Here is a 25,270-nt window from a genome sequence, read left to right as displayed (position 1 = left end):
TTCTACCTGAGAGTAATTGTCAATGAGTACCTGTGTATAAGTTGTATCCCCCTCTCCCCACTTTTATCTTTACCAGTGGTCTTCTGTTAATGTAGTGTCTTTTACAAGTTAATCATTAAATTTGTTAGATCTTGTTACGGGCTAAATTGTTTCCCCTAACATTCATATGTGGGAATTTTCACCTCTGATACTTCAGAAAGTGACTAGATTTGGAGATCGGATCTTTAATGAGGTAATTAAGGATAATGAGGTCATTGGGATGGCCCTAATCCAATATGACTGCTGTCCTTGTGTCACCCATAGAAGGTGTCTGAGTTACCGGTGACGAATCCGTATAGGTCTGCAGCAACCTCAGTTCTTGCCTCCTCAGAAGAAAGAATTTGACTGAGGGGTATAAGGCAGAAAAAGAGATCAGGCAAGTTTCAGAGCAGAAATGGAAGTTGATTTAAAAAGGCTTTAGAGCAGGAAGGAAAGGAAAGTTCACTTGGAAGAGACCCAGGTGGGCACCTGAAGGCCAAGTGCAGTGTTTAACCTTGACCTAGCTAGGATTTTACAGGCTGGCCCCTTTCCATGCTTCTTCCCTTAGGGTGGGCTGCTGGCACACACAGCGCCCTCCTTATACTTGGGAAGTGAGCACACACTGTTGAGGAAGCTGTACATATGCCCATCTGAGCCTTTCTTCCCTTTCCTGGTGGTGTGCCCCGGAAGGTCATACTCCACCATTTTGTCCTTAATGTGCATGCCCAGGAAGTTGCATCTCTTTGGCGCCTGCATTTAATTAACACTTCAGTGCAGCAGGTGTGGGCCATCAGGAACTGCCCCGCCCCCCCACCAGCCTCGGCTGCCAGGTGATCACTTTTAGAGAGACAATGTGGTCACTGCCGAACCACCCCCTGACATTCCTAGTGGGGGGGGGAAGAACCCTCTCCTACCCCGCTTATGCTTGTCTAACTACCTGTAACACTTACAAGAAGAGATTAGGACACAGATACACAGGAAAGAAGTGAAGACGCAGGGAGACAATGGCCATCTGCAAGCCAAGGAGACAGGCCTCAGAACAAATCAACCCTGCCAAAACTTTGAACTCCAACCAACGGCTAGACTCCAGATTTGACAGAAAATAAATTTCTGTTGTTTAAGCCGCCCAGTTTTTGGTACTTTGTTATGGCAGCCCTAGCAAACTAAAATACATATCACAGGAAAAGTGAATATGATAGCTTTCACAGTTCCAGTCCCTGCTTATACAACCGCAGTAATGCCATTGTTTCATTGTTTAATACTTTAGCTGAAATTCACTTTAACTTGAAAAAGCGTCTGAGTTTTTAAAAACGAACTATGGCTAGGCATATCCAGCAGAAATATCTGCCCACGTTAACATTTTTTCTGAAAGGTTTTGCATTTTAATAACTACAGTAGGCCTGGCGCAGTGGCTCACGCCTGTAAGCCCAGCACTTTGGGAGGCTGAGGTGGGTGGATCGCCTGAGGTCAGGAATTCGAGACCAACTTGGCCAATGTGGTGAAACCCCATCTCTACTAAAAAAAAAAAAAAAAAAAGAAGAGAGAAAATTAGCCAGGCATGGTGGCAGGAGCCTGTAATCCTAGCTACTCAGGAGGCTGAGGCAGGAGAATCGCTTGAACCGGGGAGGCAGAGGTTGCAGTGAGCTGAGGTCGTGCCATTGCACTCCAGCCTGGGCAACAAGAGCAAAACTCTGTCTCAAAAATAACTAAATAAATAACTACAGTAGGCAGAATAATGACACCCCAAAGATTTCCATGTCCTAATCCTCAGAACCTGTGGTTATGTTACCTTCCATGGCAAAGGGGAAGGAAGGTTATAGATAAGCTGCTAATCACCTGGCCTTAATAGGAAGATTATCCTGGATTATGTGGGTGGGCCCAATGTAATCACAGGGGTGATTTCATTGTGATTACACTGGGCCCACCCAGATCCTTTAGTGATTTCTTCCAAAAGGAAGAGGACCTTAAAAGTAGAAGGAGGCCAGTCATGGTGGCTCACACCTGTAATCCCAGCACTTTGGAAGGCCAAGGCAGGCGGATCGCTTGAGCCCAAGAGTTTGAGACCAGCCTAAGCAACATGGTGCAACCCCATCTCTACAAAAAATAACATAAATTAGTCGGGCATAGTGGTGCACACCTGTAATCCAAGCTACTCGGGAAGCTGAGGTCAACTTCCAGCCTATAGAACTGAAGATAACAAATGTGTATTGTTTGAAGCTACTGAATTTGCAGTGATAGAAAGCTAATACAGTCTCAAAGCTTCATATCTTACCTGTCTCTTGCAACATCTTGTAGCTGATGTTTGTCTAGGGGAAATGTGTGACCAGTTTCCAGCTGTTTCCACTTTCCAGCATGTGCTTTTAATGCATTTTCGTAGTGCCTTCCACGTCTAGACCTTGTTTTTACCTAGTGTTGTGCAAGTCCCAAAAAAGTACAGCAAGTGTCTAAAACTGTACAGAAGACAGCCACGTATGTGTGAGAAAAACAAATATGGAAGAGAAGATACTATTGCACACAAAGCAACTTTGATACTAAGAGATGCTTTAAGCATCTTACAGTCTAACATGATAGTTTTATTGCATTTCCATTGTCTTTGTAGGAAATTAAGGGATTTGACTGAGGTGTATCATGAATTCTATTAGCATTTTCACACAGCAAATTTTCATTTTTACAGATTACTTATATTAAGCAGGAGATGCCTGTACATAATGAAAATACATAGCTTGCTTTATTTATTTATTTATCTAATTTTTTATTTTTTTGAGACGGAGTCATGCTCTGTCGCCCAGGCTGGAGTGCAGTGGCATGATCTCGGCTCACTGCAACCTCTGCCTCCCAGGTTCAAGCGATTCTCTCCCCTCAGCCTCTCGAGTAGCTGGAATTACAGGCATGAGCCACCATGCCCAGCTGATTATTGTATTTTTTGTAGAGACAGTGTTTCACCATATTGGCCAGGCTGGTCTTGAATTCCTGACCTCAAATGATGCACCCCTCCTCACCCTCCCAAAGTACTGGGATTACAGGTGTGAGCCACCACACCCAGTCAAAAATACATAGCTTTAAATGTGACTATTTTTGAGTAAGTTTTGTTGCATAAAGTTTGTTTCACAACCCTAGAAAAACGGTTTTCTTTTTGTGGTATCTAAGATTCTTTTAGCTCCTTTCAGAAGTTACTGCAATTTTAGGCTTAATGCCAGTGGCCTTCACACGAGGTCTAGGATTCTGTGACAGTGGTCCTAATTCATTGGTCATGAAGAGATAGGCACATGGTAAGATGTAGTCTAGTCATTCATTTGACATGTATTTTCCAGCTGCATTTAAGCATCTTATACCCAATTAAGAACCATTTCTCTTCTTCTGCACACCCATGGAACTGGTCTCCGTACTGTAAAATACTATCAGTAATATTTTATTCATTTGTCATAAAATCAAATGTCATTCCAAATAAACTAAATCTGGCCATCTAATTTAAACCTATGTAGTTTGAAGTTATGTTCTTGAAATTTGCCATGCTAGTTGAAATGAGCAGCAAGTACTAATCTAGCAAAATAAACCCTTAAATATATCAAAGTTCTTTTGTACAACTTCATATTTCTATTTAAAAAGTTTATAGAGGCCGGGCGCAGTGGCTCACGCCTGTAATCCCAGCACTTTGGGAGGCCAAGGTGGGGGGATCATGAGGTCAGGAGATCGAGACCATCCTGGCCAACACGGTGAAACCCCGTCTCAACTAAAAAAATACAAAAAATTAGCCGGGCGTGGTGGCACGTGCCTGTAGTCCCAGCTACTCAGGAGGCTGAGGCAGGAGAATCACTTGAACCTGAGAGGCAGAGGTTGCAGTGAGCTGAGATTGTGCCACTGCACTCCAGCCTGGGCAACAGAGCAAGACTCACTCTCAAAAAAAAAGTTTATAGATACAAAAGCATATCATAATTTAGCTTTAGTGTTTTCACACACAGACTTTCTTACTCTAAAATTGTACTTTAATTCTGGTAAATCTTAATGACTCCATGTTGCCAGAAATAGGTATAAGAAATGAGGTTCATGAATATTTCATTTGAGTCACCAGCCTTAGTTAACATATATGTCAGTGTTTCATGTACTACTTTGTGGAGGCAACCTGTAGCCGACCAGACTATGCTACTCTAAATATGCTTTTTTGGCGCAATGATTTTTTTTTTTTTCTTTTTGAGACGGAGTCTTGCTCCATCACCAGGCTGGAGTGCAGTGGCATGGTCTTGGCTCACTGCAACCTCCGCTTCCCGGGTTCAAGCAATTCTTCTGCCTCAGCCTCCTGAATAGCTGGGACTACAGGCGTCCGCCACCACGCCCGGCTAATTTTTGTATTTTTAGTAGAGACGGGGTTTCACCATGTTGGCCAGGATGGTCTCGATCTCTTGACCTCGTGATCTACCCGGCTCAGCCTCCCAAAATGTTGGGATTACAGGCGTGAGCCACTGCGCCTGGTCGGCACAATGATTATTTTGATCTGATTATTTTCAGAAACAGCAGACAGTAGAGGCTCTGAAAACAGCATAGGATACTTTTTTTTAATAAGGGAAATTTATAAAGAAAATTTCCATTTGTGAGGATATCTCTCCTTCTCTGTATCAGAAAGATGATCGCTCTGGGACTTAAACTTGCATAATAAGCCTCACAGTTGTTTACCATACTTTCCCTATTCACCTTCTCATAACTTGCCTCCTCCATAGCTTTCTTCCTTTATTTTAGCTGGAGATGGTATTTAAGCCCAAATTCTAAGCCTTCCATGTATATGAGATACACATGTTAATACACTTCTATTTGTTTTTCACTTTTAAATCTGTCTTTTGTTACAAAGGCCCCAGTGGAGAATTCAGAAGGGCAGAGGAACAAGGATATTTTCCCCCCTCATCTACAAGACCATAACCATAGATTTATGAATTGTTCTAATTACTTGCAGCACTAAAATTCTATGTTGCTAATACTCTCCAAATTTCAAAGAAGAATGACTTAAATATGTCCTAGAGCACCTATTATTTGCTGCTGAAATCTTTGGCAAGAAGAAGAAGAAAATAGAGATGGTTGCCAAAGACCAATATCAAAGTGATGGGTAATTGCAATTATGAGAAAAAGGGAATAGGGAAGGCATCATCTGCAAAGTGCAGCGATAAATCACATTCTGATGAGACAGAAGACATTTCTCAGGGAAAAAGCTCCCCGAGTTAGGATAAAACATTTACAATCATCACAGGAATGTGAGGGTCCTCGGGCTTTCACTTAAAGGCTTTCACTGCCTTTAAGATTATGGCTTTGCCATGGGCCGGGAGTGGTGGCTCACGCCTGTAATCCCAGCACTTTGGGAGGCTGAGGCCGGTGGATCACCTGATGTCAGGAGTTCAAGAACAGCCTGGCCAACATGGTGAAGCCCCATCTCTACTAAAAGTACAAAAATTAGCCGGGCATGGTGGCAGGTGCCTGTAATCCCAGCTACTCAGGAGCCTGAGGCAGGAGAATCACTTGAACCCAGGAGGCAGAGGTTGCAGTGAGCAGAGATCATGTCATCACATTCCAGCCTGGGGGACAAGAGCAAGACTTTGTCTCAAAAAAAAAAAAAAAAAAAAAAAAAAGAGTATGGGTTGGCCATTACCAAAAGAAGAGGTGAGAATGTTTGGGGAACTTCAGGCCCAGTAAAATCAGTGTGGCTAGAGCAGAAAGAGAACCCAGCGGGAGTGGTAGGTTATGCTCTCAAAGAAGCCTTATCATGTGATGTTTATGGGCCAGGGTAAAGTTTTCCTTCCTACTAAGATGTCTTTAAAGTTCTCCCTCAACCTTTAGTCATCTCAACTTTTTCAGCCCCATTCCCAGACATTTCTTTGAATGATGAATATTTTTTCTACTATCGGTAAGCAAACTTCTCTCTTCCTCTCCATAAGAATTGTCCTCCCTGGTTCCTTCCCTTGTGACGTTAATAGTTCTCTGCAGGTTACCTTAAACTATAAAAATCTCAGACCCTTCTAAGGCACATACAGAACAGGATGTCATGTTGCTCCTAAGCCCCACCTGGAATGTCCTGCTCTTGGAAGAAAAAACAGCCATTTTCCTCTCACCATTTGCAGAGGCCCAAAGAGCAAAAGCAAAAAAGGATAATGAGATGCTCCTAAGGAAATGGCAAGCGGCTGGGCTTTGGGGAACATGCCCAGCTGGGTTCAATTTCAGCATCTTTCCTTTAAGACCAAGAAGTTCCTAGCACGTGGGTTCCTGGGGGCGTTGCATACTCACCAAGCTGCGCAGCCTCTCAAGGATAGAGAGGAAACAGAGAAGAAAGAGGCTGAAAGGGGAAAATGGTTCGTACAGAACTTTCCCACGTAAGAGAACTGGGTAGGCACTAATTAGCCTCTGCTAAGATTTTAATAGTGAAAAGGAGTTGCTGTTATTTCATTTATTCTATAAGCATTTGTTAAATGCTTATTTTGTACCAGGCGTTGTGCCAGCCCTGGGAATATGGAAATGAATAACTAGTCATCTTTGACCCCACAGCTAGCTCAGAAGACAGATGGGACTAACCACAAGGCAATGAGGTAAGAATAGTAATTAATAGAACCTAGAATTCAGTGTTATGGAAACAAAGCAGAACCAACTGATTCTACCCTGGAGGGCGTGGGGATGTAGAACTGTTCCGTTTTTTTGTTTTTTTGAGACGGAGTCTCGCCCTGTCGCCCAGGCTGGAGTGCAGTGGCGGGATCTGGGCTCACTGCAAGCTCCGCCTCCCGGGTTCACGCCATTCTCCTGCCTCAGCCTCCCGAGTAGCTGGGACTACAGGCACCCGTCACCACGCCCGGCTAGTTTTTTGTATTTTTAGTAGAGACGGGATTTCACCGTGTTAGCCAGGATGGTCTCGATTTCCTGACCTTGTGATCCACCCACCTCAACCTCCCAAGGTGCTGGGATTACAGGTGTGAGCCACCGTGCCCCACTGGGGATGTAGAACTCTTAAGGAGAAGATGAAGTAATTGGAATTGTATGGGTTTAAAGTTCACTAGGAAAAAAAAGAGAACCACACAGCCACTTCACCTGCTCCTTCCTTTTTGTCAAAGGATGTATGTCTGGTCTTCCAGAAATAGCACTGGACTTGGCATCTCAGAGCACCTACCTGGGCCCTAATTTCTGTCTCTTCCATGGCCAGCTATACGACCTCGAACAAGTCTCTTTCTATCTTGTCACTTTTTTTTTTCAGTCAGTAATGTGAACTCTGAAATGCTTACTGTGTCAAAAACGTCACATTCTTTTTTTTTAATCAAATAATCTTTCCCAGCTTGATTTCTTAATCCTAGTTAACTGTGATCACATTAATGATTTGCTACCTTAGAATGGCTTAATGAAACCCTTGGGCCATAGACATCCTCTGCAGAGCTGGGTGTTCCAAATGGACATTCCACAGATGTATAAAAACAGGTGGTAACTGCTCTAACAACACAGGGGCATTCTGTGAATTACAGCTTCAACATTTGAAAGACTTGACATGAAAAAAGATAGATTGGATTCTAAATCCACTGGCATTTTGACAAGAAATTTCAACTTTACTTTTGCCAACATAAAAAAAGAAGAGCTTCTTTAAATGCAATTTTAAATGTCTTAAATTTGAGTGATCTTTAAAAAATTTACAAGTTTTAGCCTCCATTTGTGCAAATTTTTCACTGATGGTGACTATTAGAAATCCGAGAGATTAAATTAAAAGTCTCGATCAGGAACTGCAGGTAGTCATTTCAAAGATAAAACCTACTTAAAAGTTTGCAGATGTAAGCTCAAGTTTCTCAATAACACTTTAAAAATACTTTGTTAGGAAGCATTATAAAATTATTCAATATTTAATTTTATACCTACTATATAATCTTAGTTTTACAAGTATTATATAAAGAAAATTTGGTTTTTTTAAACTAAGCTCCACTTAAAGGCCTCAAATCCCCTCCTGTTAATCCCAGTCTGCCAAATAGACATCCTGTGAAACAGATGTTTTGCCAATCTGTGAAAAACATTGGGAAGCATTATTTTAGGGTGTATACCTATGGGTGGAACGCTTCATTTTATTCAATAGTCATCCTTTCCCTTTCTGATCTGCAGAGACAGTTGTGCTGTAGATAAATTTTCATCCAGCATAGGTCTGTTTCCGAGCTCTGTGTCCAATTCCATCACGTTTTTTCTATCTGTGCATCAATGTTATACTGTTTTCATTATTATGGCATTTTTATAAGTCTTCATTTCTGATAAGGCAAATTCCTCTACCTTTTTTTTAGGAGTATGCTCACTCTTTGATTTTTAAATAATTAATTAGCAGACTTTATTTTTTGAGCAGTTTTACATGTATAGAAAAATTGAGGGGGAAGTATAAACAGCTCTCATATAGCCCGTCGCCCCCACTCCTGCCTGCAGGTTCCCTCATTAATATCTTACGTTAGTGTAACACATTTGTTACAATGGATGAGCCTCTGTTGATGCTTATTATTAATTAAAGTTTATAGTTTACACTAAGGTTCTTTGTGTTACACATCTATGGGTTTTGACAAATGTATAATTACACGTATTCATCAATATATCATACACAACAGTTTCAGTGCCCTACAAATCCCTGTGCTCCCACCGATTCATCTGACCCTCCCTCACTTCCCTACCACCCGAACCCCTGGCAACCACTGATCTTTTTACTGTCTCCATAGTCTTTCCCAGAAAATATGGTTGGAATTATATAGTATGTAGCCTTTTCAGATTGGCTTTTTTCACTTAACAATGTGCACTTAAGGTTCCTCTATTTCTTTTCATGGCTTAATAGATCATTTCTTTTTAGTGCTGAATAATATTCCTTTTATAGATGTACCACAGTGTATTTATCCACTCACCTACTGAAGAACATCTTTGTTGCTTCCAAGCTTTGGCAATGAAGAATAAGGTTATTCTAAACATCTGTGTGTAGTTCTTGTGTAGATGTAAGTTTTCAGCTTATTTGGGTAAATACTAAGACGTACATACAGCTGCTGGATTGTATAGTAAGAATATGTTTAGTTTTGTAAGAAGCTGCTAAAATGTCTTCCTGAGTGGCTGTACCATTTTGCATTCCCACTAAGAATGAATGAGCATTCCTATTGCTCCATATCTTTGTCAGCATTTGTTGGTGTCAGTGTTTCGGATTTTAGCCATTCTAATAGGTGTGTAGTGTATGTCATTGTTTTAATTTGCAACTCGCTAATGACGTATGATACAGAACATCTTTTCATTGCTTATCTGCCATCTGTATATCTTCCTTGGTGAAGTACTGTCTCTTTTCAAGTCTTCTGTCCATTTTTTTAATTGGGTTGTTTATTTTCTTATTATTGGGTTTTAGGAGTTCTTTGTATATTTTCCATATATCTTTTACCAGATACATGTTTTACAAAGATTTTCTCCCAGTCTGTGGCTTCTCTTTTCATTCTCTTAAACCCATTGCTTTTTATAAATTTAGGATCTGTTTAAGTTAAAAACAAAACCCTGTTGGGATTTTTATTAGAATTATATTGATTCTATAGATAGTTTGGGGGAAAATAACATCTTTACAATATTGAGTCTTCTGGTCCATGACATTGATTTAGATTTCACTTAATATTTGTCATAAATATTTATAATTTTCTTCATAGAGGTTTTTACTAATATTTTAGTAGATTTATTCTAAGTATTATATTTTGTTGCTGTTGGAAACGTTATATTTTTAAAGATTTGTGTTTGATATTTGTTTCTGGTGTATTGAAATACAATTGACTTTTACATACTGATCACAACCTTGCTAAATGCTCTTCTCAATTCAAATAATTTATCCTAAGATTATTTGGGGATTCTGTGAATGGCAATTTTGTTTCTTCCTTTCCAGTCTTCATATTTTAAATTTTCATGCCTATTAAACTAGTTAAAACTTACAGGGCAATATTGAATTATAGAGTGATGATAGCAGGTATACTGATTTTGAAGAAAATCCTTTTACTGTTGCTGTATTAAATATAATGCATGCTTAAATGTTTTTATGTATACCTTTTCTAGGGTAAAGAATGTTCCTTTCATCCCTAATTTGCTAATGGGCTTAATGTGAATGTAAGTGTTGAGCTTTATTGAGGGTTTTTTTTTTTTTTGGTTTTTTTTTTTTTTTTTCGCAGCTAAAGAAAAAATTTCTTTTGCCTTTGTTGCCCACAGAAACCAATTATAACTCAAGAATAAACCTCTGCCTTTGAAACATGCCTGAACTGGCCTCTGCTTGACAGCACTACCCAGTGGGTCATCCCAGAAACCCAGGCCTCTCAGGATTATCAAAAATTTTCATTGATTTATTGAGATAATAAGATATTTTATTATTCCCCATTTAGCCAGGAAATTAAGTTAGCCAATTACCGGAAATTATAATTTGATTTATCTTAAGCAGTATGTAACTCCAAGTGCATACCTTGGTGCAAAATTAAAACCATGAGTTAAACATATTTCCAGTGGAGTTAGCCTAGGAAACATTCAGTTCAGAGACACTGGACAGACAAATGCAGTATCCTAGCATGTAGGAAGAGCAAAGTTATTTCATTTATTCTGGCAGCTTAGCCACCCCACACCACATGCAATGTGCCTACATTGAAGACAAAACGCTCAACAACCTGGAGAGGGGATGAGGGAGGGAGAAGTAGAAAACAGGAAGACAATAGCAATAGTGAGATTCTCTAGTGGCAGAGCATAGCAAGTGGATGTTGTCCAGTGAGCCAATGGAAGCACTGCTGTAGTGTAAGAGTCCAATTGTATTAGAATCCATTAATTTTTCTGTGTTTATCATACACTAATAGTAAAATATTTACTTTTACTGTGTGTATTAGCTTGAAATAGGCATCCTTCACATTGTTTTCTTGCTGGATGCTTTCTCCCAAGTTTTTACTGATGCCTTTGGTTTCAGGTACTTTGGCTATTGTATAGAAAATTGTTGGCCAGCTGCGGTGGCTCACGCCTGTAATCCCAGCACTTTGGGAGGCCGAGGTGGGTGGATCACCTGAAGTTGGGAGTTCAAGACCAGCCTGGCCAGGCTGGCCAACATGGTGAAACCCCACCTCTACCAAAAATACAAAAATTAGCCAGGTATGGTGGCGGGGGCCTGTAATCCCAGCTACTAGGGAGGCTGAGGCAGAAGAATTGCTTGAACCTGGGAGGTGAAGGTTGCATGGAGCCGAGATCATGCCATTGCACTTCAGCCTGGGTGACAAGAGCAAAACTCCACCTCAAAAAAAAAAAAAAAAAAAAAGAATATTGTTCATATACTGTTTTGCTAGTTCATTTCTATTAGTGTTTATGAAAGTTTATTCAGATTTATTTCAAGTTATTTACTTTTGCTTTCCATTATTTGTTGGAAGATTGTATTGATATCTCTATAGTATTCTATGTAGGATATAGGATTTCATTTATCAATAAATTCATTTTGTTTTATAGTCTACTCAGTGCCAAAAGTCACAGATACTGAAATCTTTCTCTCTCTCCTTCTCTCCTTCTCTCCTTCTCTCCTTCTCTCCCTCTCTCCCTCTCTCCCTCTCTCCCTCTCTCCCTCTCTCCCTCTCTCCCTCTCTCCCTCTCTCCCTCTCTCCCTCTCTCCCTCTCTCCCTCTCTCCCCTCTCCCTTCCCTTCCATTCCCTTTCTTTTTCAGAGTCTCACTCTGTCACCCAGGCTGGAGTGCATTGGTGCAATCTCGGCTCACTGCAACCTCCACCTCCCGGGTTCAAGCGATTCTCCTGCCTCAGTATCCCAAGTAGCTGGGATTACAGGTGTGCGCCACCACGTCCAGCTAATTTTTGTTATTTTAGTAGAGACAGGGTTTTGCCATGTTGGCCAGGCTGGTCTCCAACTCCTGACCTCGGGTGATCCACCCGCCTCAGCCTCCCAAAGTGCTAGGGTTACAGGTGTGAGCCACCACGCCTGACCGAAATATTTATTTTTAACCACATGATATTATTTATTTGTAGAATTAGTAGAACATTGCTACATAACCATAACCAGTGGTTTTCATCTGGACACCTGTATCTGTAGAATCACTTTAAAAACTGTTTAAAGGCAGAGGTGGGTGGATCACGAGGTCAGGAGATCGAGACCATCCTAGCTAATACCGTGAAACTCCGTCTCTACTAAAAGAACAAAAAATTAGCTGGGTGTGGTGGCAGGCACCTGTAGTCCCAGCTACTCAGGAGGCTGAGGCAGGAGAATGGCGTGAACCTGGGTGGCGGAGCTTGCAGTGAGCAAAGATCGCGCCACTGCACTCCAGCCTGGGTGACAGAGTGAGACTCCGCCTCAAAAAACAAAAAACAAAAAACAATGTTTAAAACAAGTGGGAAGAAAACTACTTTGATTTTTTTTCCCCCAGAATTTCCTTGTAAAATTGGCAAGCCTTATATTTCAGTAAATAAGTAAATATAGATATAGATGTAGACTAAATATAGATATTGACCTTATACTGGATGCCAACTGTGTGCCTTCATCTTCACATTTTTAAGAATTTTACGTAGTTTGCATAGCATTCTCTGGAATTTATTTTTTTGTTTTGTTTTGTTTTGGTCTGGGCCAGTCCCTGGGAACCAGCTGCTTAAACCACTGGGTACAAGCAAAACCCTGTGGTCTCTGTGCCCTTTCCCATCGGCACTGCTTCGATGGACATAAACCTGCAGGAGAAAGTAAACAGAGATCTGGATGGTGTTTGTTTTTAGTGTCAAGGAATGACATCACTGCCTGAGACCACGACTTTGAGCAAATTGGTGGATGGGCACAGAAAAATCAAACCCTGGTTAAGAGGCCACATCATTAGCACACAGAGAACAGTATATGTGCATTTCAAAAGTAGAAAACATTAACTTTTTATGAACTTTGGGTAAACTGGATGGTGTTTGTCAAGGCCAAAAAAGTGCAGTTTATAAAACATGCATGCTATGCTTGGGCCGATTATTTTTCTTTTAGACTAAATCTGGTGATAACAATTTTATTTATTTTTCTCCAGCAGGTTGGCAAAGGCGCTTGCTTGTTTAATGTCAGTGAGTTAGGGTTTCTTCCATTCCTTTTTTTGTTTCCATGGGTTCTAAGCTGTCCATCTAGGAGCCAACAGTTATAAAATCACAGATAAAAAATAACTTGGAAATGGCCAGTTGGGACTTAGAGTTGAATCTGTGAGATTCACTCTCCATAAGGGTGTGAATATGCGGTGGGCTTGGGAAAGCAAGAAGGGGTTGAGTATGCTGGCAACATGAGGGCATTAATGAGTCAGATTCTCCCCTCATCAAGTACAAGTAACTCTTTTTTTTTTTTTTTTTTTGAGACAGTTTCACTCTTGTTGCCCAGGCTGGAGTGCAATGGCATGATCTCGGCTCACCACGACCTCCGCCTCCCAGGTTGAAGCAATTCAGCTGCCTCAGCCCCCCGAGTAGCTGGAATTACAGGCATGCGCCACCACGCCTGGCTAATTTTGTATATTTTGTAGAGACGGGGTTTGCCCATGTTGGTCAGGCTGGTCTTGAACTCCCGACCTCAGGTGATCCACCCGCCTTGGCCTCCCAAAGTTTACAGGTGTGAGCCACTGCGCCCAGCCCAAGTAACTCTTAAACTGGCTGCTTATGGAAGGCTATGATCTTCTTCAGGATCACAAGAGGACCAACCAATTACGTTCAAAATCAAGAAAACACAATACAAACTTGTATGGTAGGCTAGCATTGCAAGTTAGTCACTAAGCTTGAATGAATGCATTTGGGACTTGGCAGTGGAAAACATGAAGACTGACTGGGGGCTTTACATCATATTTGCCTGAGAGCTCCACCACTGGATGGCAGTAAAAATCCTTGGATTCCTGTCTATTCTTTCATTTTCCTTCTACTCATTATCTAGCCTTTTTTGTCCATTTAAAAGTGCCATATTTTACAGTTAACTTTGACCAGAACACCTTAATGTGATATACATATGACATGTTAGGCTCAAGTTCCAAAATTTAAAAATAAGAAAAAAAAAAGATAATTATGTGCATTATGGTTAAAACAAGATAAAGGGATTTGGATGATCACAAGAGTCAGGCAGTTTCTACATTAGTTAAGATCAATACTCAGCCACTCTCATTTTTAAAATCACATTTGGTTCAAGGTGATTAGGTATTGATTACACAGGTCTTATGGGGACTTCAAACTTCTAAATGTGGGGGGAGAATAATGGTCTCAAAATAAGGACACAGGAGTTATTTTTTCACTGGTTATCTTCAGAATTGAACAAAAGGTTGTATAATCCCCAGTGTACACTTTCAAAAGAGGACCCACGGGCACTCAAAATTCTCTATGACCAAGGCCGGGCGCGGTGGCTCACGCCTGTAATCCCAGCACTTTGGGAAGCCAAGGCGGGCAGATCATGAGGTCAGGAGATCGAGACCATCCTGGCTAACATGGTGAAACCCCGTCTCTACTAAAAGTACAAAACATTAGCCAGGCGTGGTGGTGGGCGCCTGTAGTCCCAGCTACTCAGGAGGCTGACGCAGGAGAGTGGCATGAACCCAAGAGGTGGAGGTTACAGTGAGCCAAGATCGCACCACTGCACTCCAGCCTGGGCAACAGAGCTAGACTCCATGTCAAAAAAAAAAAAAATTTCTGTGTCCAAAAGTGAATTTATCATCTCAACTTCCCAGCTTATTCATCTACGCATTCATTCATTTACTCAACAAATATTTATGGAAGACCTACCAGACTAGTCCTGTGCATTGGGAATATAGCAGCACAGACAAGGCTCCTGCTTCCATGGAGTTTAGATAATCTCTGCCTTGTCTAGTTGTCCAACTCACACTCTGAAAGTCACTCACTCCCCACTCCCTTCGCCTCATCTCCCCTTCCATTGTCTTCCAGATAAATTTTTTTTTTTTTTTTTTTGAGATGGAGTCTCACTCTGTCGCCCAGGCTGGAGTGTAATGCAGTGGCACAATCTTGGCTCACTACAACCTCCACCTCCTGGGTTCAAGTGTTTCTCCAGCCTCAGCCTCCCGAGTAGCTGGGATTACAGGTGCATGCCACTGCATCCAGCTAATTTTTGTATTTTTAGTAAGAGATGGGGTTTCACCACGTTGGCCAGACTGGTCTCGAACTCCTGACCTCAGGTGATCCACCCACCTCGGCCTCCCAAAGTGCTGGGATTATAGGTGTGAGCCACTGTGCCTGGCCTCTTCCAGATAAATCTGCATGTCCCCTGCTTGCCTCCTCAGCCTCATCTTGGGCTGTGTGCCCTCTTGCTGTCTCCCTCTAATAACCCGACACACAGTCGCAAGAAATTTCTTTTAATTCCGTGATTGTAACTCACTCTTTATCCCTTTGGGACTTGGCCACAGTTGGTTCTTGCTTGGAATACTTCTCTTCTTCTTCCTACCAATACTCCTTGGTCTGACTAAATGCCCCTTCAGGTGTCACATTAACTTGGTTGTCTGGGTTCTCACTGCTAGCTGGCCGGTGGTTGGCAGCTGCAGAATCTCACATGGGCATGTGCTTTCTTGGACCATTCCTGCCACCATTGCAAGTGGGTCTTCTGGAAAGCAGACTGTGAGATGGAGATTAGCACATAGGGATCGAATTAGGGAGTGTTCTTGGGAAAATACCCCTAGAAGAGAAGAGAAGAGAAGAAAATCAATATTGGGTAGAAGAAGAAGGATTATGATACAATCTCAAAGACTTTCTATCTCATTATAACCTTCTAAAGTTCTGCTGCTTACAGGTTTTCTTTGAAACGAATTGCATTGTTGATATCAAGAGTATTATGCACATTCCAGCATCAATTTCTTGGTGCATTAGCTCCCCATTGAATGACACATTGGATGAACACAACTGAGATGAATATCTCTGTCAAGGTTTCTGGAAATTTTGTTGTTCCTCTGCAGGAATACCTTTTATTCTTATAAATTCAGTGGTTATACTTTAAAAGTTTTCTGATAAAATATTGTTTTTTTAAAAAAATTATTTATCATTGAGATATTCTTTAGTCTGATTTTCCAGTATGATTTTTTCTTTAAAGTGCTTCATTAAAAAGCAGTTCTTTGGCCAGGCACGGTGGCTCATGCCTGTAATACCAGCACTTTGGGAGGCCAAGGCGGGTGGATCACCTGAGGTCAGTAGTTCAAGACCAGCCTGGCCAACATGGTGAAACACCGTCTCTACTAAAAACACAAAAATTAGCTGGGCCCAGTGGCGGGTGACTATAATCCCAGCTACTCAGGAGGCTGAGGCAGGAGAATCACTTGAACCCAGGAGGCGGAGGTTGCAGTGAGCCAAGATTGCGCCATTGCACTCCAGCTGGGCAACAGAGCAAAACTCTGTCTCAAAAAAAAAAAAAAAAACAAAAAAAACAGTTCTTCAAGAATGTAACTATTGAAATAGAATCCAAAAAATGCCATAAGCTGAGACATGATAGAAATACCTATACTTTCACCCAAATGCATGGCCAATACTAAGTTGTTTCTTCATATCTTCCATAATGTTTACTATGTGACTTCCCAAAAAATTGCTGACAAAAGAGTGAATTTCAGTTTTTGGCCTTTTGTTTTATAATTATTTCAACATTTTTTGTTGTGGCAGGGAGAGCCAGAGACCCCAATGGTTTGTGGCTTTTGTTTCTTAACTGTAAAACAAAAAACCTCAAAAGAAGTTTCTGAGCAATTATTAGTAGGTTTTGTGAAATTTCTCAAAAAGCTGCTGAAATTTTTCTTCCATTTTGAATGTTTGGCTTTCAAATATCTTGTTAATCATAATAACTTTATATTATTACTAGTTAACATCTTAAGACATAACATGCCAGCCAACTAGGAAGAATTTTATCATTAATGGCAGTGGATATAAATTCATAATTTAAATGGTCTTCTTGATAACTTTGGATTTGAAGGGACTACCTGCTGGTCTCATTATCCTACCATTCTTTTTTTTTAACCTCATATTGTGGCTGATGTAGAATTTATATTTAGAATAGAAGGGTTTGCTCTGCCATTTTCTTTAGGTTTATTTTGCTGTTGTCTGTCTTTCACCTATTTTTTATAGAAATATTTTTAAAGCCAATTTTTCCAATATGAGGGTTAACTTAGTTAAAATTAGATAATATTATCCAAAAATCCCTTTGCTGGGCACATGTTAATGGAAATGTCCAGTCTTACAGGAAGCAATCAATTGAGCCAGCACTGTTATCCCTTCCACACTTTTTTTGAGACAGAATCTCACTTTGACACCCAGGCTGGAGTGCAGTGTCACGACAATAGCGCACTGCAGCCTTGACCTCCTGCGTTCTGGTGATCCTCCCACCTCAGCCTCCCGAGCAGCTAGGACTACAGGTACACGCCACCATGACCGGCTGATTTATTTTTATTTTTATTTTTAGTACAGGCAAGTTCTCGCTATGTTCCCCAGGCTAGTCTTGAACTCCTGGGCTCAAGCGATCTGTCCATCTTGGCCTCCCAAAGTCCCGAGATTTCAGGAATAAGTCACTGTGCCTGGCCCCTTCCACACTTTTTTCTCCACAGGATATCTTGAAATCACTGGGACTTGGGCACTGTCATTATAGCAGTTAGCATACCCTGACTGAGAGAACATCAAGAACAAGCTTGAAAAGTATGGGGTCCTGTTCAGCCACATCTCCCCATGCTGCACTTCTACAAGTGGCTTTTTGAACCTCAGTACAAAATTTTACCTTTGCTCCTATTAATTTCTCTTCTGTTGTTGGTCCCTTACTTTAGCCTTATGTTAAGATGTTTTGAGATTCTGATTCTGACTTCCAGTATGGTTGCTGTCTCTTCCAAGTTGACATACACTCTCCATCTTTATTCAAGATATTAATGTAACTATTAAGAAGGAGATCTCTTTAAGACAAAAAAAAGTGCAATACAAAAAAACAACTTCCTTTTGCTGAGTTGCTGAGCCCCTTGTGAGGCTGACAATGGCAGGATGGTTTAGTCTGTCGTCTCCAGAGGGTTTCCTGCCGGGGGACTTCTGGATTTCAGGATCGGGCAACGTGAGTCAAACAGCTCTTGGAGCTCTTTATTCTCAAATCTTCTCTGCAAATCAGAGCTGGAGATTTCAGGATTCCCTCCCCGCGTTCCTCATGACCAGTACCGCTCCCTATTTTCTCAATTTTTCATGAGTCCCTTCAAAGAGAGATAATTTAATTAAAAAGTCTTTCCCAGATTTACCTTTTGCTGATTTTCCATTTTTCCCAACTAGGCAACAAGACTTCATTTTGTTCACTGATGTGTCACACAGAGTATTTCAAATAGTTTGAAGCCAGAAGAAGCAAAAAGGGAAGATGCTAAGAGGTCACCAGGGCTGGGCGTGGTGGCTCATGCCTGTAATCCCAGCACTTTGGGAGGCCGAGGCGGGTGGATCACTTGAGGTTAGGAGTTCAAGACCAGCCTGGCCAACATGGTGAATCCCTGTCTCTACTAAAAATACAAAAATTAGCCGGGTGTGGTGGTGGGCGCCTGCAATCCCAGCTACTCAGGAGGCTGAGGCAGGAGAATCGCTTGAACCTAGGAGGCAGAGGTTGCAGTGAGCCGAGATCACACCACTGCACTCCAGCCTGAGCGACAGAGTGAGACTCCATCTCAAAAAAAAAAAAAAAAAAAAAAAGGCAACCAGGTTTCTGTTTTTGGGGGCTACATTGAAGAAATCCAGAGTTTCCTACCTGCTTTCCATGGTGGCGGCGGGGGGGAAATCTGAATGAAAAAAGAGATTAGATCCATCCTTGAGCATGGTGAGTTTGAGGTGCCTGGAAACATCCACACAGAGATGCTGAAAGTCCATGAAACTGACTCGTCTGGAGCTGAGAAGGCGGACTGGCTTAGTGCTCTGCAATGTGCAGATAGAGTATCTATGGATACTGAGTCAGGGCTCTCACAGTGTTGGTCTCAAGGCAATCCTGGTCCTTAGAATAGACATGGAAAAAGGCACAAGGCAGAAAAGGCCCTCTTTCTTTCCATGTCTATCTCACTCTATGATCATAGACAACATGCGTTAAAAATCATATTATAAGCTGCTCTTAGAACTTGATCGCTTGAGCTCACAAGTTCAAGGCAAGTCTCGGCAACATAGCAAGACCCCATCTGTACGAAACATTTTAAAAATTAGCCAGGCATGGTGGCATGTGACTGTCATCCCAGTTACCCGGGAGGCTGAGGTGGAAGGATCACCTAAGCCCAGGAGGGTGAGGCTGGAGTGAGCGGAGATCGTACCACTGCACTCCAACCTGGTGACAAAGTGAGACCTTGTCTCAAAAAAACAAAACAAAATGACTCCCACCTCCAGTAAAAAACCCTCATCAACCCCAAATCTAGACAACTAATGTCCACTTTTGCCTGAGATTTTTGTTTTTTTTTTGAGGCAGAGTCTCGCTTTGTCGCCCAGGCTTGAGTGCGGTGGCACGATCTCGGCTCACTGCAACCTCCACCTCCCAGGTTCAAGTGATTCTCCTGCCTCAGCCTCCCGAGTAGCTGGGACTACAGGCACATGCCACCACGCCTGGCTAATTTTTTGTATTTTTAGTAGAGACAGAGTTTTACCATGTTAGCCAGGATGGTCTCAACCTCCTGACCTCACGATCTGCCCACCTTGGCCTCCCAAAGTGCTGGGATTACAGGCGTGAGCCACCGCGCCTGGCCTTGCCTGAGGTTTTTAAGTCAGCTTTACCCATCCTACTGACTGGGGGAGGGTAGAGGGTAGGTGGATGGGTTGATAATTTCCACCTCCATAGCAATCACCCTAAGCCTTCTATCTTGTTCCAGTCCTACTCTTATTTTGCTTATGTCTCTGCCCACCTTCAACCTCCTAACTTTGTGGTCACTCTTTCAAATTCTGTCTGTGGTCTTTGCATTTGGTATTTGAACTTGATCTCCCTGCTATTTGAACCTTCAGTTACCCCCAAACTCAGTTACCATCATAGATTTTTCTTTGGAAGAAATACCTTTTATTAGTCAGGATCCATTCAGCAGACAGAAGCCACACCAGGTAAAGGAAAAGGAAAATTTTAATATGAAGAATTGCAACTGGGTAAAAAGCCATTAGCTAGGTAACTGAGAAGGGAAAAAAGATCTCTAAAGTATCACAGAGGTAAGTGGCAACTGCAGTCATCAGCTACCACCCTTTCAACTGAGGGAAAAGAGGGAAGAGATTGGAATTATTAAACTTGGAAACGTAGAGTAGGAGTCTTGGAGACTCAAATTTTCTGAGGAGTTGGTACTGGCTGGCTGGGGCTAATGTCTCTGAGTGGGTACAAAGGAGCGTGTTTTATAAATGGGACAAAATTGAAAAGTAGATTCAGCTGCTGCTGTGAGAAGGCCGTGCCTCTGCCCATTTGAAGAAGCTTTGCTCAGGTGACATCACAGGAATAAGAAGTAGACAGGAGGCAGCAAATTCTCTCTTCTTCCTCCAGCCTTGCAGGCTCCCTCTACCACCCCCTGAAGAGCCTGAAAGGTATCTGGCTGGAAAAATAGAAATGTTGTTTGCAGTTTCTGTCCCAGCAACCCAAAGCGAGGTATAGAAGTGTATTTGAATTTGAAAGATAATAATGCTGTAAGCCTCACTCTTATTCTGGCCCATTGTAACCCAATTCTGTTTCTGACCTTAGCCAGCTCCCACTCCTCCCCAGCTAATTACTTCCCAGTCCTGCCTCCAGTAGAGAATGACATATTTACCATTCATTTCCCACTGTGTTCTCCAAGTCTCTGCCCTTGCCCTGGCAATTGTAAGCAAATTGTTACTATCACTTTCCATTCCTGATTCCACATTACTGCATGAGTAAATTACAGTGCTCTTCAAGCAGGAGTCCACCTTGCTGTTTCAGCATGGTGAAGACAGATGATCTGCCTTAAAAGCAGCTGCAGATCTTTTCCTTACCTCGAATCCTTTCTTCAGAGAAATTTGGAGGTAATTCCGAGTTTCTCTTGGGCTCCCTTCAGCAGCTTCATTTACTCAGGCTGTGGTCTTTTTATTTAATGTTGCATAGCAAATCACCCTAAATTGTAAAGGCTTGAAACGAGAACAAGCAGTTGTTGTCTTTTATGGTTTCAAGGCATTGGAAATTAGGAAGCAGGTTGGCTGAGCTGGGTTGAGGTCTCTCATGAGGCTGTGGTCACCTGGTGGATGAGGCTGGGGTCATCTTGAAAGCTCTGACACCTGGGCTGGGAAGACTCAAGAAGCTGGGGATAGGAACAACTGGGGCTCCTTAGGTATCTGTCTACTTATTTAGACTCTCCAAGTGGTCCTTTTCAGAGTATCTTGATTTGTACATGGAAGTCCATGCCCCCCAGAGCAGTTCTCCCCAGAGAAGCCAGGAGAAGCTGTATGTCTAACTTCACTCAGAATTATCCTCACTTCTGCCACATTCTGTTCATCAAGGCGGTTACAAAAGCCCACCCAAGTTCAAGAGGAGGGAACATAAACTCTACTATTTGATGGGAAGAGTGTCAAAGAATTTGCAAGCACTTTGAAAACCACAAGCGGCACCTCTGGCTTAGGGTTTGTGGGAAACTCTGAACTATTGTTTTTCTCATATCTAGAATTATACTCTTTCAAACAGGCAGGATTCCTGACTATACTATGTGGCATGCTCTCCTTCCTGCGCGTGAATATGTAAAACAACAGAAAGAAGGGACATTCAGCCTGGACGCTACAGTCCTCATGCTGGTCCAGGATCAGAGATACAATCTTCGGTGCTTCCTGACTGGTCCCAGGAAGACCTTTTAGGACTGTTGCCTGAAGAGTTAATTTCCATGTCAAATCTACAAAGTTCTAGGGCAGACCGCAAGCCACTGCAGCTGGTTATAGTCGCCACTCTCTGCTGGCACCTCCAGGAGGGCACATAACTGTCCACGTATTATGCTGGGGCATATCACATCAAATATGGGGTCTGGCCTGAGCAGCAAACATCCACTACTGGGAAAATGAGGCTGATCAGGCTCCATTCATGAAGATCAGAGCAACTGGTGCCTTCCTACAGGTTTGAGCCATGATAGAATTAGAGGTATGAGTGGTAGCACCAGATTTCTGTATATGGCTTGGGAGTAACAAGTGGGTTGGGAAGAGGAGATAAGGAGTTTGCCTGGAAGCTGCTTTAATATAACACAAATCCTATTTTACTTTGAGTGTATGTTTATTTGGGATAACTTCAGGGGTGGAGGCCAGTGGATGTCATGGGTGCCAAAAGCCTACACAGGTCACCTATTGGTGCCATTATTTCGGCCACTATGATGTTTTAAAAATCAAGCCATGGTGGCCAGGTGCGGTGGCTCACTCCTGTAATCCCAGCACTTTAGGAGGCCGAGGCGGGTAGATCACCTGAGGTCAGGAGTTCGAGACCAGCCTGGCCAACATGGGGAAATCCCGTCTCTACTAAAAATACAAAAATAAGCCAGGCGTAGTGATGCATGCCTGTAATCCCAGCTACTTGGGAGGCTGAAGTAGGAGAATAGCTCGAACCTGGGAGGTGGAATTTTCAGTGAGCCGAGATCACGCCACTGCACTCCAGCCTGGGCGACAGAGCAAGACTCCATCTCAAAAAAAAAAAAAAGAAAAAGAAAAAGAAATGAGATCATAGGTTGGGCGCGGTGGCTCACGCCTGTAATCCCAGCACTTTGGGAGGCCGAGGTGGGTGGATCACGAGGTCAGGAAATGGAGACCATCCTGGCTAACAGGGCGAAACCCCGTCTCTACTAAAAATATAAAAAAAAAAAAAAAAAATTAGCTGGGCGTGGTGGCAGGCGCCTATAGTCCCAGCTACTCTGGAGGCTGAGGCAGGAGAATGGCGTGAACCCGGGAGGCAGAGTTTGCAGTGAGCCGAGATCACACCACTGCACTCCAGCCTGGGCGACAGAGCGAGATTCCGTCTCAAAAAAAAAAAAAAGTCACATCGTAGGTGTGTCTCTCTGTCTGATAATGAGTGTGGCCTTTGCATTGTCCCTGCAGTTTTGTGAATGCCAGTAAGTGGTATACTGTGAAAGCTCATGGACCTGCATGATACCGTGCTTGCAGAGAACTATTGTGTGGAGCTTCCAAATGCTTTCACATGCTCATACTTTTAAAAATATATACAAATAATAGGTGTGTGGCCTACTGGATAAAAAGAAGATTCTGCTTTACTGGGAATCAACTGACCTTAAACCCCATCCTGCTTTCCACAGAGCTGAGGGCATCTCTTTCTTGGCAACCTGTAAACCTTGATTGTGTAGTTGTTAGGAACTGCCATAGGGCTAGGGCAGTGGTGACAAATGACCACAAACTGGATGCCTTAACTCAGCAGAAATGTGTTCTCACAATATTGAAGGCCAGAAGTCTGAAATCAAGATGTTGGCAGGACTGTGCTCCCTTTAAAGGCCCTACAGGAGAATCCTTCCTTGCCTCTTTCTAACTTACGGCGGCTCCAGGTGTTCCTTGATGTTCCTTGAAGTGTAGCCACATCACTCCAGTCTTTTCCTTTGTCTTTACATGGCCTTCTTTTCTGTGTATGTCCCTGTGCCCTCGCCTCTTCTCATAAGAACACCAGTAATTGGATTTAGGTCCCACCTTAAATCTAGTATAACTTCTCCTTCAGATCCTTAACTAATTACATCTGCAAATATTCTATTTCTAAATAAAGTCATATTCTGAGGTTGTAGATGAACATGAATTTTGGGGTACCATAGTCATCCCATTACAAACATTTAGCCTAAAAATTCTCCTTATGACTTCCCAGTGCTGAACTATTCCTTTTTATTGTGTTACTTACATATTCAAACATAAAACATGAACTCCTTATGTTTGTTGTTCCTTTGCAAGTACAAACCAAAACAAATAGCAATTACATGCAAATGAAACAGTGAAATGAATATATTTAAATGAATAGCATTAATTTAAGGTGACAGATGACATTTTTTAAGATGAAATTGTCCTGCACTCATATGAGTTGCACTGTCTGCTGTGGTGCACTTTCTTCAAAGTCTGTCTTGCTTCTTTAATCACTGTTCTCTCTTCTAAATATTGTATATTTTGGTTCATACAGTTCTCTACTGATTCATTTTCTGGGTACAAATGTGTCCTCTACTTATTTACTTACATAAATTTATTCTCTCAAATCACATGACAACATTTGGTTAAAAGGTGGTGATCAGATGATCCAAATATTTGTATATTAATGCTTTTTTTTTTTTTTTGAGACGGAGTCTTGCTTTGTCGCCCAGGCTGGAGTGCAGTAGCGCAATCCGGGCTCACTGCAAGCTCTGCCTCCCAGGTTCATGCCATTCTCCTGCCTCAGCCTCCCAAGTAGCTGGGACTATAGGCACCCGCCACCACGCCCGGCTAATTTTTTTTTTTTTTGGACTTTTAGTAGAGACCGGGTTTCACCGTGTTAGCCAGGATGGTCTTGATCTCCTGATCTCATGATCTGCCCACCTCGGCCTCCCAAAATGCTGGGATTACAGGCGTGAGCCACCACACCTGGCCTGTATATTAATTCTTTATAAAGACTGTCATTATTTAAATAACATCCAAAATTAAATATTTTTTTCTAGAGAATATAGACATCTACATGTTGCCCCTATTTTGAGAAAACTGGTGTTTGGCCCTAAATCATATGAACTCTTGGCATGTGTATTCTCCATCCAATTTGCAATAGCATCTTCCATAGACTAACCCTGAAAAATATCATTTTAGAAAAACAGAAGTGGAATACCTGAGCTAATTTATGTTTAGCAAGGGCAGCTAAAGATTCTAGCCTTGTTATCCCCAGATCTGAAGAAGAAGCTCCCTGTTTGTCATCAGCGAATTCCTGAGGTTTTCTAGGCCCAGAACTTTGGTGCCAATTTCCCACTTTTCATGTCCTGCTAACCACACAACAAAAGGGAGAAGAGCGATCTTTGGCTAACCACCAGACCAGAATTCTGAGAACTGTAAGTTCTTCATCTTTATTTGGGCTTACCTTGATCTAGGCTTTTCCCTCATCTTTAGAATCAGTGCCTTTGGTATCTGGATAGGAATGGGAAGCACATTCTAGATCTCCATTTCTTTGTCTGTCCAGACCCTTCCTACCTTCCTCTCCCACACGCAGCCTCTTTGACTTTGGTCATGGTCAAGAGATGTGGGCTGGGCCAGTTGTATTACTTCTGGTCACAGTGATTGTTACAAGAGGTGGGCATATTACCCAACCCAATCTGAGTCCTGCCTTAAGAGTTTTCTCACTGGAGGTGGAATGAGGGGGCCCCATTCCTCTCTGTGAAGGCTGTGTGGTTGTG

The 25,270-nt window shown here is 42.2% G+C and overlaps 1 protein-coding gene across 1 annotated transcript in view; it reads left to right on the top strand.

Annotated features, from left to right (window-relative positions):
- The first annotated feature begins 6,297 nt into the window (after nt 1-6,297).
- RASGRP3 (RAS guanyl releasing protein 3) overlaps nt 6,298-25,270 on the top strand; it is a 157,873-nt gene continuing 138,900 nt past the window's right edge. Inside the window, exon 1 of the mRNA XM_063594996.1 lies at nt 6,298-6,578. The gene's annotated coding sequence lies outside the window, so the exon portion shown is untranslated. The remainder of the gene's footprint in view (nt 6,579-25,270) is intronic.

This window comes from Pan paniscus, chromosome 12, assembly GCF_029289425.2.
Source record: "Pan paniscus chromosome 12, NHGRI_mPanPan1-v2.0_pri, whole genome shotgun sequence".
Taxonomy (NCBI): Eukaryota; Metazoa; Chordata; class Mammalia; order Primates; family Hominidae; genus Pan; species Pan paniscus.
The sequence above is the reverse complement of the archived record's forward strand: the minus strand, read 5'-3'. Positions and strand labels throughout refer to the sequence as shown.